This window comes from Microcaecilia unicolor, chromosome 6 (assembly GCF_901765095.1).
Source record: "Microcaecilia unicolor chromosome 6, aMicUni1.1, whole genome shotgun sequence".
Lineage (NCBI taxonomy): Eukaryota > Metazoa > Chordata > Amphibia > Gymnophiona > Siphonopidae > Microcaecilia > Microcaecilia unicolor.
In genome coordinates this window covers 189614451-189629537 of record NC_044036.1, presented here as the reverse complement: position 1 = coordinate 189629537, position 15087 = coordinate 189614451, and the positions used below count along the sequence as shown (strand labels likewise).

Below are 15087 nucleotides of genomic sequence, written 5' to 3'. Positions count from 1 at the left end.
CTGCCCTGCAATCCATATCCATCCATGCCCATCTGTCCCCTCCATTCATCCCTATTCAGCAATTCCCGTCTCCCTGAGTCCTGCCCTTCCAATCCATGCCCATCCATGCTCATCTGTCACCTGGCCCCTCCATTTTTCCCTATCCAGCAATTGCCCTGTCTCCCTGAGGCCTGCCCTGCAATCCATATCCATCCATTGCCATCTGTCCCCTCTATTCATCCCTATCCAGCAATTTCCCTCTCTCCCTGAGTCCTGCCCTCCCAATCCATGCCCATCCATGCTCCTCTGTCCCCTGCCCCCTCCATTCATCCCTTTCCAGCAATTGCCCTCTCTCCCTGAGCCCTGCCCTCCCAATCCATGCCCATCCATGCTCCTCTGTCCCCTGCCGCCTCCATTCATCCTTTCCAGCAAGTCCCCTGTCTCCCTTCCATGACCCCCCCTTGCATCCATGCTCCTCTCTCTCCCCATGTCCCAGCCTGGGCCGCCCCCTTCTTCCCCCCCCCCCCCCTCGCATCCATGCTGTCGTTTCTCCCCTTGCCCTCCCGGTCCCCATTGTTTTTCTTTTGTGGTCACCCTCTTCGCTCCCCCCACATGGTTTTTTTTTTTTTCTGTTTTTTAAATTTACCTCCGTGGCGGTTCCGGCAGCGAAGCGTTAGGGAAGGAGGCGGTGCCTCCCGACGTCTAGGTTTCCCTTCGCTGTGTTCCCGCCTTCTTTGACGTCATCCTTGACGTCAGAAGAAGGCGGAACACAGCGAAGGGAAGGCTAGACGTTGAGAGCGCCGCCTCCTTCCCTGACGCTTCGCTGCCGAGCCGTTGCGATTGGATGAGTTGTCATTGCTCGCCCTCGACGTCATCACGTTTGACGCGTGGGCGGGCAGACACAATGCGATCTCACCCCCTTCACTTTTGGCTAACAGAGGCTTCATTCGAACGTTGGAGGTGCGTTTTATATAGAGAGATGTTGTGTTAAAACATATAAAAAATGTATAGTTTGATGGCACCAATGATTGTAGATAGTTTGATCTGATTGTATAGAAATTTTATGTGTTTTGTCTAAAATATAACTTTTCTATTATGTCCTATGGAAAGTTATTTTCCAAAATGGAGATTGTGAAAAATGTTAATTAGTGTCCATGAGGAAAACACCCTGTGTTCTGACACCTTATTGGCCAGCAGAGGTCAGCTTGGTGACTCAGAGACCCAGTGTCCCTTAGGCAACAGCTTGCCAGGAAGTAGAGGAGGGCTGAAGACACTGGAAGAGGAAAGATTGTTTGGGAGAGCTCTGAGTGCATGACAGGATTTCTAGGCAGAAAAGTGTGTGAAAGTAAGTTTTTCTGTGAGCTTTGAATTTCTGAATGCAGGTGAAGAGAGTTGAAGGTGAAAAGTGTTGGATTTGAGCAGAGAAAGAAAGTTCTAAAACTAATGTTTTTTTGTGTGTACTGTTTAAGTATCTGGGAATTTCTCTGCCAGTGTTTAGTGCTGAAACACTGAATGCAGGTGAAGTGTGCTTAAAGTGAAAAGTGTTGGATTTGAACAAGAGAAAGAAAGAACTAAACTGGGGGGTTTTTTTTTGTTTGTGTGCTGTTTAAAAGTTTTACAGTTAAGACTGTGGTGGAGAGACCCTGTGCAAGGTTGTGTAGACAGGTTTATGCAAGTGGATTAATCCCAGTTAAGCCACTAGGAAAACTGGTCTCCAAGCTTAAGATTGGGCTTGCAGTATCTGTGTTCACATGCTGGTGCACTAGAGTGGAAGATTGCATGAGTTTGGAGAGACAAAGTTGCTATGAGCAGTGTGACTACACGATCCAATGAAGAGTGCCCTTCCTTAGTTAGGGAACTCAGTACAAGAACAGAGAAATTATTTAAGGTTATACAATTATTTATTTTGTTAGTTAGCAAGCCACAGTTATCCCTGAATTCCAGTTAGTGCTGTTCCTGCTGTTAGGAAGGAAGGTTTTTTGTTGTTGTTGTTGATTTCATTTAAAGAGTGGAGCAGTAGGTTCCTGTACTGAAAGAAAAGATCCTAAGCTCCAGCATACAAGCAAGGGGAAGAATGAAGAAGCTCCAAGAAGGCCAAAGATAAGTCTTCACTCCTATGCTAAAGGACACTGAAAGGTCACAGTTTAATCTGACTTACCTGTTGTAGAGACTGAATCTGGGTGTTCACACCTAAAAGTCAAAGTAATTCAAAATAATTGATTCTTGAGACACACAATATAATGGAAATTTATAGATTGAGAGAGAACAAATAAGATACTTTGGTTAATACTTGTCTGTTGGTTTCACTGTTCTACTGCTGCACCTGTTAGAAAAATTTATGTAATTAGTTTATGTATAAATGTATTTTTATGTTACAAAAGAACCTAATGTGTTAAGAACATCACTTTTTCCATACCCCAAATTGGGTTTAAATAAACAACTAGTAACTTGTACTTACCATCTGTCTGGTTACTGGGTCCTAAAATCCTTTTAGTTTTCTTTCCCCTCCATGGTCTAGGACTTCGGAGGCGAGGTTAGTTTAATTGTCTCCGAGCTCAGAGGTGAACTGCAGGCTTGAGGTATTCGGCCACGGGTAATAGTAGAGCTTGTAGGGCCTTCTGAGATGAGCAAGCTACATTAAGTGCTTGTATTCTTTCCTGGAAGCAGCAGAGAAATTCACTGTGTTTCTCCATCCATATATAGGAATACATTCATCAAGTGTTCAATAGCTACATTTGACCTATATTTCGTTCTTAAAGTACTAATAATCCCTAACATGCCTTAGGTATTTTTAGTTGTGGATCTTGGAGAAAATGTTCAGGACAGACTTGAGGACGTGTTGTACACTGTAGAAATGTTCTTTGGAGATAACCAAGAAAGTATAGGATCTAATAAATGATCCCTGTTGTACATATGATCTCTGCAGCCACCTCCAATTCAGCCTCCATCCAAAAGAGACAGAGTAGACTCCAGTTTTACCTTTGTGACTGTGGAAGACCAAAGACCAACTCAGCAACCCAATTAAAAACCATGGAGGGGGTTTTGACTCTCTGTAGAGTATAAAGCCAGTATTATAGACTCCATGCTGGGTGTTCTGCCTCTGGGGTAAAAGCAAAGGTTTTTATTTTGTTTTTCTTTTGCAAGCCACAGACCCCTTTTAATCCTTGATATCTGAGTTGTAAGGGAGGGCTGCAGATTGTGTTTATTGGAGATCTCCCTAAGTTGCCCAGTTAAGGGAGTTTCAGATCCACTTCAGCATCAGGGCCTGTTTAAAATTGATCTCACTTCCTTTGTTCAGGCTAATACTCTCAAACCTGTTTCAACACAGGAGAAAAGATCAGGATTTCTTCCTAATACTTCCTAGTTCCATGAGAGCTTTAAGGGGCCTTGAAAGGGCAGTTCAAGAAGCCCACACAGCGCTAACCGCCAACGCCTCTGGTGGAGGGGCACACTTACCCAAAGGAGGCAGCACTGATATTGCAGCATAAGAACCAACAAGCTTCAGCTTCTGTCCTGCTTTCTCTGCTCCAGCCTGCATCCTCTGCTCCATCCTGCAGCTTCAACTCCAGTCCTGCATCCTCTGCTCCAGCCTACAGCTTCAACTCCAGTCCTGCATCCTCTGCTCCAGCCTGCAGCTTCAATTCCAGCCTGCATTCTGTTCACCCTGCATCCCCTGTCCCAGCCTGCATCCTCTGTTCCAACCTGCATCCTCTGTTAAGCCATAGCTTAAACTCCAGTCCTGCATCCTCTGCTCCTCTATTGCAGCCTTCAGCCTCAGCTCCAGCCTACTGCCTCACCTTTGTTCTACAGCATAACTAGTAACATAACATAGTAGATGACGCAGAAAAAGACCTGCACTATCCATCCAGTCTTACCCAAGAAGATAAATAACATTGTATTATTCCTCTGTTCCAGCCTGCATCCTCTGCTCCAGCCTGCAGCTTAAACTCCAGTCCTGCAACCTCTACTCCTTTGTTCCAGCCCACTGCCTCACCTTTGTTTGTGACTGTTACCTAACGCTTGGGACTGCCTGAGTCACTACATATGGCTGCATTTCACATTCTCCTCCTAGTACTGTCCCTTCCCAATCTACTCCACCTGAAGCCACTACGCACTACAGTTATACATTGCCCTTTCATTCATTTTATTACCTCACCATCTCTCTTGTCCTCTTCCTCCTTGCTTTCTGCCTTCAACACTTCATCCCTTCCATTGTACCTTCCCCATTCTATCTGAGTTCATCTCGCCTTCGTTGCCACTCCTCTCCTACTCTCCTCCACACTCTCTTACTCCTTCTTTTCTCTGTTGGAGACATCAATCCCAATCCTGGTCCCCCCTCACCAACCCTCATCGTATTTGTGCAGGTCACACCGTGACCTCTCCAATCTCATCTCTATTCCTCTCCTCCCCCTCCCCCCCTTCTTTGCCCTTCTCATGCGCCCTATGGAATGCCCGCGCCATCTGCAACAAACTTTCCTATATCCATGACCTTTTTATCTCTCGTAGCCTCCATCTACTTGCGATAATAGAAACTTGGCTCTGCCCTGATGACTCTGCTTCAGTCACAGCCCTCTGCCATGGTGGTTATCTCTTTTCCCATACTCCTCACCCTAATTGGCCCGCGGTGGTGATGTTGGACTATTACTCTCGCCCTCTTCCAAATTTCAATCTGTTCTGCCACCTCAGTCTCTCTGCTTTTCTTCCTTTGAAGTCCACTCCGTCCGCCTATTCACTCCTTTGCTTCTTCGAATAGCAGTTATTTATTGTCCCCCTGATAAGTCCCTTTCATCCTTTCTCAGCGACTTTGACACTTGGCTTTCCTTCATTCATGATCGTTCTTCCCCCTCCCTCATCCTTGGCGACTTTAACATTCATGCTAATGATCCCTCCAACTCTTACGTCTCCCAGTTCCTCGCCTTAACATCCTCCTTCAATCTCCAACTATGTTCCACTTCCCCTACTCACCAAAATGGTCACTGTCTTGATCTTATCTTCTCCTATAACTGCTCTCCCTCCAATTCCTTTGCCTCAGATCTTCCCCTCTCTGACCATCATCTAATAACCTTCACACTTACACTTCCTTCTGCCCAATCCTGTCCAATCTTAACCAATTTATATAGGAATTTCCAGGCCATTGACCCTACTACCCTATCCTCCAATGTCTCAAACGTCTTCTCTACCACTGCACCATCCAAATCTGTCAATTAAGCCGTCTCTTCCTACAATACTATTCTATCCTCTACCTTAGACACTCTTGCACCTCTCATGCCCCGTCCTATAAGACGTACCAAACCCCAGCCCTGGCTGACCTAAAATCCGCTACCTACGTTCCTGTACCCGCTCCGACTAATGCCTCTGGCTGAAATCTCATGCGCTTGCTGACTTCACACACTACAAGTTCATGTTGACCTCCTTCCAATCTGCTCTTTTGCTTGTCAAACAGGACTACTACACGCAGCTGACTAATTCTCTCGGCTCAAACCCTCGACTTCTCTTCACCACACTGAACTCTCTCCTCAAGGTGCCTCCAACTCCCCCCTCACTATCTCCCCAGACCCTAGCTGAGTTCTTCCACGACAAGGTTCAGAAGATAAATCTCAAATTCTCTACCAAGCCACCCCCACCTCTCCCTCCCCTTGTCCCTCCCCTTGTCCGTTTCTCTATCTTCCCAACCACTCCGTCCTTTTCCTCCTTTCCCGAAGTCACTGATGAAGAAACAACACATCTCTCCTCCTCAAAACGAACTACCTGTTCCTCTGATCCCATTCCTACCCACCTTCTTAACACCATCTCTCCTACTCTCACCCCTTTTATCTGTCAAATCCTCAATCTTTCACTTTCCACTGCGACCGTTCCTGATGCCTTCAAACATGCTGTGGTCACACCGCTCCTGAAGAAGCCTTCACTTGACCCTACCTGTCCTTCCAACTATCGACCCATCTCCCTCCTCCCCAAGATACTTGAATGCGTTCACCGCCGCTGTTTTGACTTTCTTTCATCTCAAGCTGTTTTTGACCCACTCCAATCTGGCTTTCGCCCTCTTCATTCAACTGAAACTGCACTTACAAAAGTTTCCAATGACCTGTTACTGGACAAATCCAAAGGTCTCTATTCTATCCTCATCCTTCTCGATCTATCCGCAGCTTTTGACACTGTTGATCACAGCCTACTCCTTGAAACGCTGTCTTCACTTGGATTCCAGGGCTCTGTTCTTTCCTGGTTCTCCTCCTACCTCTCGCTTCGCACCTTTAATGTACACTCTGGTGGATCCTCTTCCACTTCTATCCCACTACCAATCGGTGTACCTCAGGGTTCTGCTCTCTGTCCTCTCCTGGTCTCCATTTACACTTCTTCCCTTGGCTTTCTGATATCATCCCATGGCTTTCAATACCATCTCTATGCTGACGACTCCCAGATCCACCTCTCTACTCCCGAAATCTCGACCAGCATCAAGACCAGTGTTTCAGCCTGCCTATCTGATATCGCTGCCTGGATGTCTCAACGTCATCTGAAACTTAACATGGCCAAAACCGAGCTTCTCATCTTTCCCCCTAAACCCACCTCTCCTCTCCCCCCTTTCTCTATTTCTGTGGATGGCACTCTCATTCTCCCTGTTTCATCAGCTCGTAACCTTGGGGTCATCTTTGACTCCTCTCTCTCCGTCTCTGCTCACATTCAGCAGATTGCCAAAACCTGTCGTTTCTTTCTCTATAACATCAGCAAAATCCGTTCCTTCATCTCTGAGCACTCTACCAGAACCCTTATCCACATTCACTTCTCGCCTTGCTTATTGCAACCTGCTTCTCACTGGCCTCCCACTTAGCCAACTCTCTCCTCTTCAATCAGTCTCTGCTGCGCGACTCATTTTCCGCCAAAGTCGCTTTGCTGACATTAGCCCTCTCCTTAAATCACTTCACTGGCTCCCTCTCCGTTTCCGCATTCAATTCAAACTTCTCTTATTGACCTATAAATGCATTCACTCTGCCGCTCCCCAGTACCTCTCCACTCTGGTCTCTGTCTATGCCCCCCCTCGGGTACTCCATTCTGTAGATAAGTCTCTCTTATCTGTCCCCTTCTCCTCTACTGCTAATTCCAGACTCCGTTCCTTTTATCTTGCTGCACCTCACGCCTGGAATAGACTTCCCAAGCCTGTACGTCTAGTCCCGTCTTTGGCCGTTTTCAAGTCCAGACTAAAAGTCCACCTCTTTGACGCTGCTTTTGACTCCTAACCACTACTCACTTGCCCTGTCCTTTTATCCTCACCTCTTTATTCCCTTACCTCTTAGTTGTTCTGTCTGTTTACCTGTCTTATTTAGATTGTGAGCTCTTTGAGCAGGGACTGTCTTTTCGTTTATGGTGTACAGCACTGCATATGCCTTGTAGCGCTATAGAAGTGATAAGTAGTAGTAGTAGTAATTTTCCTGGTCTCCCTAAATCCTCTTAAATAGTGGAAAATGGTTTATGCTGTTTGGATACCTGAACTCTTTGCCTCCTCAGAAATACATTCTAGTTGCAGGAGTGTCTCAAATTTGTAAGCAGGAAGCCTCACTTCCAGTACTGCATATTGCTGTTTACCTTAGCACCAGTACCACTTGTGTTTTTGAAATGTCTCATAGTTGAGAGATGAGTGGAGAAGTACTGAGGAGCTGCAGAGTTGAATGTACTTGTAAGTCAATAAGCTTACTCAAAGCTAATAAATCAGTGTGGTGTGTCCCTAATTTCATCTGCTAAGGGATGTTTTACTTAGGAGTACCACACATCTTGTTAGAAGATCTGTTTATACCTTATTTGGCATTACCTGAATACCCTCCCAATGTAATGCTTTATATAAGCAAGAGGTGCTTGATGAATACAATTTTGCTTGGGAATTAATGAATGGCTTTTATTTAGCACAAAATAGGTACATGGATTAATTAAATGTAATTAAGAACTGATTAAAGAAATATGTAAAAACTTACAATCTCTGTGTTTCAATAAGATGTTATGTTTAATGTTTCCACACAGAGTCAATACCACATATTTACTATAGCTTACCCCCAGTTTGATTGATTTTGCTAGTTGTTGTCAGGTCAGTACTGTTCCAAAAAGAGTCTGATCTTAAACAGAATTTCACTGTAGCAGCATTTCTGATGTTACCTCAGTCTGAATAGGAATCTCTCACCTTTTTCTAGGGAGAGAGCCTTGCTCCTGCTCCCTTGGCAAGAAATCTTTCTCCGGTTCTAGGGTTCCCACCCACCAGTTCCCATCTGGAAAATGACTACCTAAGTCAATTCCCACCCAACCAATTCCCATTGCTTCAGGGAGGACATTTCCCACCCTTTACAATTAGAACAGAACAAGGTCTGGCATCTATATCCTTCGCTTTCCTCTTCCAGACATGCAGCTTGTTTTTTTTTTTGGGGGGGGGGGGGGGCACTTCCTCCAAAAACTTACACCTAAGTCACTTCTCCTTCCAGACATGACCTGCACGCCACACCACACTACAGCACGCAAATAAATAAATCAACAAAAGCAAAATCTAAATAAAGAGCTTAAACACAAAACCCCAAACTAACCATAACAAACTCACTGCAGCTCCTTGTGACCTTGGCAAGTCACTTAACCTGCCGTTAACTCAGGTACAAGCTCCAGGGATTGCAAGACCTCCAGGAATAGAAAAATACCTACTGTACCTGAATACACACTAATAGCCTTTTGGGCTTGTAGGTGGTGTATAAAAAGTCACACCACCAATGTTTTGGGAAGTTTGACTAGTCTGTAATAGGTCAAGGGCATTTTTAGTTGCTGCTCTCCTATTATTATCCATAGAAGCATGGCAGAGGCAAATTGGCTGTCCTTTAGAAAAAGAATTAAAGCTTTTTCTATTCCCCATTTAACGACTCAGTGTATGGCATTATTTTCTAGACAGTTAAACTAGTAATTTTGCAAGTAGAGCACTTCTTGTAGCCTAGTGTTATTTACTTTGGAATGTATGCATTTTTTGTGTGTGTATGTATATGCTGCAACTATTTATTGAAATTAACCTAAGATAGCATTGTGGTGTGTATATATATATATATATATATATATTTTTTTAATAAGAATTGTTGCAGTTTATTACGTTACTTGTTGCATTGTAAATTGCAAAATGTAACATAATAAGGGGAGATAGAGGTTCCAGCTTGATTAGCTCTACTTTCTCTCATTTGTCAGTCAACCAGTTTCTAAATTGAATTCACTTGGGTGCTAGAAAGGTGAGTAGTAGTGGACCCTCAGATCGTACCTGGTATCAGTTTTATTCAGTAACCTCATGATCAATATTGCTGAAGAGTTAGAAAGAAAAGCTTGTCCATTTTGTTGATGACATGAAGCTCTGAAACAAAATGCAACCACATCTTGAGTATTGTGTGCACTTTTGGTAACCTCATCATTAAAAAGATATAGCAGAATTAGAAAAAGTGCAGAGGTGGATGACCAAAATGATAAAGAGCATGGAATCACTTCCTTATGAGGAGAAGTTGAAGAGATTAGGAGGCATATTTTCAAAGCACTTGCTGTCCAAAGTTCCATAGGTTTCTATGGAACTTTGGAAGGCTAAGTGCTTTGAAAATATGCCTTTAGGTCTCTTCAGTTTGGAGATGAAACAGTTGATGGGAGTTATGATTGAGATCTATCAAGTAATGAGTGGAGTAGAGTGGAATGGGTAAATATGAATTGATCACTCACAAAGTAAAAAGATGAAAGGGCATGGATAGGTGCCCTGTATACGAGGCTTGGTGAGGCTAAGCCTCTCCAGGCCAACCACGACCTGTCATCACACGTTTGCCATGGGCCGCTGCTTTCTAATCTGTGGTGGCAGCATGAAAAATAAACTGGGAGTTTCCCTTCGCCGCCTGTCCATCCAACCTGCTGTCTCGCCAATTTGGTGGCATAAATACAAAATACAAGACAACCCATGCGTCCAACTTCTCTTACATAAGCACGCGCCTGTGGAACACATTGCCACAAGTGGTGAAAACAAACTTATGATCACCTAAAATTCAGAAAATTATTAAAGACTCACCTATTCGGAAAGGCATATCCGAATGACCCAACTTAAGTGACTCAACCCTGCAACACTTCACTATCAAAGATCGTATTGGACATTGACAGACTCTTTTACCTCAACCCAACTTGATTGAATCTTATCTTCCCTATCCCAATACAATATTTTGTACTTATCCCGTACCTGACTTGGCGAATGCCTTCACGGTAATATGTAAGCCACATTGAGCCTGCAAATATGTGGGATACAAATGTAACAAATAAACAAACAAATTGGGAGCTTCCCCGACCCGCTGCCTCTCTCAGTGGTTATCAATAAACTGAAACTGTACACAGGGCCATAGAGTTCTGTGTGCTGCTGATAGTTCTTTCCTGTTCAGGCAGAAACCGGCAGAGCTGTCAGCGGCATACAGAGCTCTATGGCCCCACACACAGCTTTTGTTTTTTGTTTTTTTAATATCTGTTTATTGATTTTCAAAAATGTATAACAACTGGATATAAGCCAACATTAAACTTATTGCATCAAAATCAGAAACATCCAACTGGTCGATTTGTTTACAACTTATATTCTTCCCCTTCCCCCCCCACCTCCCTTTCCCCCAGCTCCCTCCCTCCCATCTCCAGCAGATGTTAGTTTGCCTCCTTACAATCCTTTCCACTGTTCATAGAAATCCCATATTTTTTAAAACTTTTGAAGCTGCCCCTTTCGCATAGATGTCAGTTTCGACATTTGATACAGGTAATGTAATCTGCCCTCCACCACCTGCATAGCGGGGGTCTCCTTCTGTTTCCATGCCTTTGCCAGCGCCAGTTTGGCTGCCCCAAATACATGGATGACCAGCTTATGACAATGTATTGGGCTCGTTCCAGGCCGTATGTGTAGTAAACAGTTCTCAGCCCGGCTTGGGTATGCGATCCCGGTCATTTCCCTCACCCTGTCCAGGACCCCCATCCAATATGCTTGGGCCTTTGGGCACTCCCACCAGATATGCCAAAATGTTCCTCTCCCTCCACATTCCCTCCAGCAATCTGCTGGTAATTGCGGGCAGAACTTCTGTAGTCTAACCGGGGTATAATACCACCAGTAAAAGATCTTGTAGCCATTTTCAGCTAGTGGCTGGGCGATGGAGGGCTTCAATAAGTGCCTATAGCTTTGACCCACTCTTTGCCACTTTGGATGTGTCCTGGGGTCTGTTGTCTGCGTTGGTCTTTGCCCACCAGTCCTCTGCATGATTGGTCTGAAGCTCCGTCTCCCATTTCCCGATATAAAAATCCTGTGGGGATGAGAGCAGCAACAGAGCTCTATATATCTATGTTATGCCCCCCCCCCCCCCCCCGCCCCCTCTCCGTCTCATTGCTTTTTCCAATTCAGTTTCGGCCAACTCCAGCTCATCCCTTGCTCGCCTAATTATATAGTTCCTAAGGCATATAATAGACTAGTCAGCCCCCATCTTGCCAGCCAGGACTTAAAGGCCGCTCTGTCACCCTTAGCGTACCGTGCCATACCTCCTGAGTTGTCTAGACTTGGATCAAACGTCAGATTCATATCTCCCCCTATCAACAGTTGACCTTTAGCATGCTTTTGCAGAATCCTTTCCAGTTCCAGCAAGAATACCCTCTGTCCCTCATTGGATGCATAGACACACATCATAGTATTACACACATTGTACAGGGAGACCACCAACAGTATGTATCTGCCCGCTATATCTTTAATCGTTGTATTGACCTGCCAGGGCAGGGACCGGGACAGTGCAATCAAAACTCCTCTTTTTTTTTGAGCCTCTGTAGCAGACGCACACCGTATAATAGGGTATTGTTTATGATTCATTAAGTGTTCATGGGCCTTTTTGAGATGTGTCTCTTGTAGAAACATCACCTCAGCTTTCTGGCGCAGCATTTCTCTAAATGCCTGTTTCCGTTTCTGCGGAGTGTTCAACCCTCGGACATTTATAGTCACACATTTAAGCATTATGTATGTATAATATATAGTCTGTATCTAGTATCTCCTTATCATAGTCTGAGGCTCTGCTCTGTTCCCTCTTCCCCTCCTTCCCCCACCCCCTGCAGACCTATTCCTCCCCTCCCCATCCTAGTCTCCTCCCCCCTCTCTCTTTCCCGTCCCTAAAACCATAGCACCTGTGCCATAACCTGGTTGGTGCGTCTCGGGAGGAGTGTGTCCCGCTAATACCCATTTATATCTATTGGTCTTTAGTGCCATTTCCTTATCCATTAGCATTCCAACAATTAGGACACTATTATATAATCCTTCTACAAATCATACCCAACAATAACCACCAACAGGATCAACTTGACACCTCCGTACCCAGTGCCTCTGCCAAACCTGGGTCATGGGAACTCTCAACTAGTCACATGGGGTCTTACCCCCCCCCCCCCCCCCCCCCCCCCCATTGACACAGGGTGGTGTCAGGTGAGACGTCCCGCTGATTTCTGGCGCTGGAGGCGTCTTTGACCCACTCTTTGCCACTTTGGATGTGTCCTGGGTTCTGTTGTCTGCGTTGGTCGCTCTGCTGCAGAGGGTGTGGCTAGCTGGTATTCCCCCTGTAGTATCTTCTGTGCCTCCGCCAGCTGTTTCCCATCCTTGTAAAATGCTAGCCCAAATGGGTATCTCCACCGATATCGGATCCCCATTTCTCTTAGCTTGGCCGTTACCGGTTTTAAGTCAGCCCTTCTCTTCAAGGTGGCTGCCGCGAAGTCCTGATATACTTCCACCGAATATGTGTCCCACTTGAAATCTTTTGCTTGCCTTGCTGCCGCCATGACTCGTTCTTTCAATTTAAAGTCCTGGAAGCATGCTATTATATCCTTGGGTAAATTCTTTCTTTTGGCCTCCCTTGGCCCGATGAGCTCTGTCCAGTACTATTTTTTCTGGTGAAACCGGCTCCTCTGTGGCTGCTATTAGAGCGCTAGTGAGTTGTTGAATCACTTGCTCACTGTTCTGGTACGTTGGGGTTTCAGGCACGCCACGAAACCGGAGATTGTGGCGCCTGCTTCTATTTTCTAGGTCTTCTAGCTTTTCGATGAGCATCTGCTGGCCTAGTCGCTCATCTGCTATCTGTCTCTCCAGGGAGCCCAGGGATTCCGAATGTTCGTTAATGCGGCCTTCCACCTCCTCTACTTGGCGTCCCAGCTCCGCTATCTCGCCTCTCAAGTCGGCCCCTAGGGTCGCCAGCTCCGACCGCATTGCCTTCAGATCCGAACGGATTTCTTGAATCCAGGCGCAGAGCTCCGGTAGTTCCGCCACCTCAGGTTCTCCCTGGGTCTGCGTTACAAACATGTCTCCTGAAGGCTGCAGTTCTGTTCCGGCCTGCTCCGCCGCATCTTCGATCGCTTGGGCCGCCATGTTTTTTCTAGTCGCGTCTTGCTTATATGCGAACTTGGACAGATTGGGCAGCTCCGTTCGCTTTTGCATTGATGCCTCAGACCCACTCCGTTCTGCTGCTTCACCTAGCGGTTCTTTCCCAACGCACAGCTCTTTGGTAGGATCGGGAAATCGCTGTTTTCGCCGTGGGTATTCGGGAGCACGGTGTTTAGGCAGCCATGCTCTTTGATGACGTCACTTCCTCTCAGCTTTTGTTTTTTGACGGCCACTGAATTGGGGAGGCAGCGGTTCGGGGAAGCTCCCAGTTTGTTTTTCGTGCCACCAAATCAAGGAGACAGCGGTTTGGGCAGACAGGTGTTGGAGAGGAGAAGCTCCCAGTTTGTTTAGGGGGTGGGGGGGAGAGTGGGCAATGCTGAAGTCAGGAACTGGGGGGGGAAGAGACAGGGGCAACGCTGGATAGTGGGAGGAGGAGAGAGAGAAACAGGCAGTGCTGAATGTTGGGGGAAGAAAGACTGAAGACTGGGTGTAGAGTAAGGAGAGAGAAGGAGGAGCAATGCTGGATGGTGGGGGGGGGGGGGGGAAACTGAGGGGCATCATTGGATAGAGACAGAGAAGAAATCCTGGATGGCTGTAAGTGGGGGCAAGAGAAGAGATGCTGCATTTCACAGGTGAGAGAGAGACAGAGGGTTGATGTTGAATGGAGGACAGAAAGAGAGGAGATGCATGGCAGGTGGAGAGAGAGACAGAAGATTCTAGTTGGTCTGATGGGAGAGAGAAGAGATTCTGGATGGCTGTACCCCTACAGGTACAGATGTCATGACAGCAAAGATTTAAATTTGTCCTACCACACCCCATCTCATCCTGCAGCCATTGCTTCCAGGCCTGATGTGCACAATGCCGCATGGCTCCTTGAAGCGACCCTCTCATTTAGCTGCCCCCCACACAGCATCCTTCTCACCCAATTCCAGCCCCCCCCCCCCCCCTCAAGAAGCATCTTTCAATCCATAAGGCCACAAGGCTCCCTCTGCCCACAGAGAAGGCCTCAGGGCCCTTTACCTGGTGGTCCGTTAATGCCCCTTGCCACATCCAAAATGGCGCAACTAAAGTGGAGTGGAGGAGTGGGCTAGTGGTTAGAGTGGTGGACTTTGGTCCTGGGGAGCTGGGTTTGATTCCCACTGCAGGCACAGGCAGCTCCTTGTGACTCTGGGCAAGTCACTTAACCCTCCATTGCCCCATGTACAAATAAGTACCTAAGCCGCATTGAGCCTGCTATGAGTGGGAAAGCGCGGGGTACAAAAATAAAAGGGCATCACTCCTGTCCAGCAATCACTGAGCCACCAGGTAAGGGTCTGGGGGCAGGGGAGCCTTGTGGATTGAAAGATGCTGGGGGGGTGGGGGGGGGGGTTGGGATCAGGAAGGAAGAATGGTAAGAATGGTATGGGTAAGAATGGTGCTGGGGGAGGGGGAAGGCTGAATAGGCAGCTCTTATGTGCAGCCTTCTGGCCCAATGCTCCTAGGCACATAGAATAATGCTGCTTGCGAGGTGGCTTGCAAGCAGCATTATTTTTTTACCACAGGATTCAGCAACCAGCGGCACCGGGATCCCATGAAGATTCAAGGTGCAGTAAAAGGTGATCTTTAACTGCGCTTTGATGAATTCCCCCCTTAAATTCTTAAGTTTCATGTCATATGGCTTTTGGTACAGACCACACACCATTTTGGTGGCTGTTCTCTCAACCACCTGT

At 46.4% G+C, this 15087-nt stretch overlaps 1 protein-coding gene across 1 annotated transcript in view; it reads left to right on the top strand.

Annotated features, from left to right (window-relative positions):
• Window positions 1-15087, top strand: part of RBM6 (RNA binding motif protein 6) — a 631054-nt gene that overhangs the window by 375024 nt on the left and 240943 nt on the right.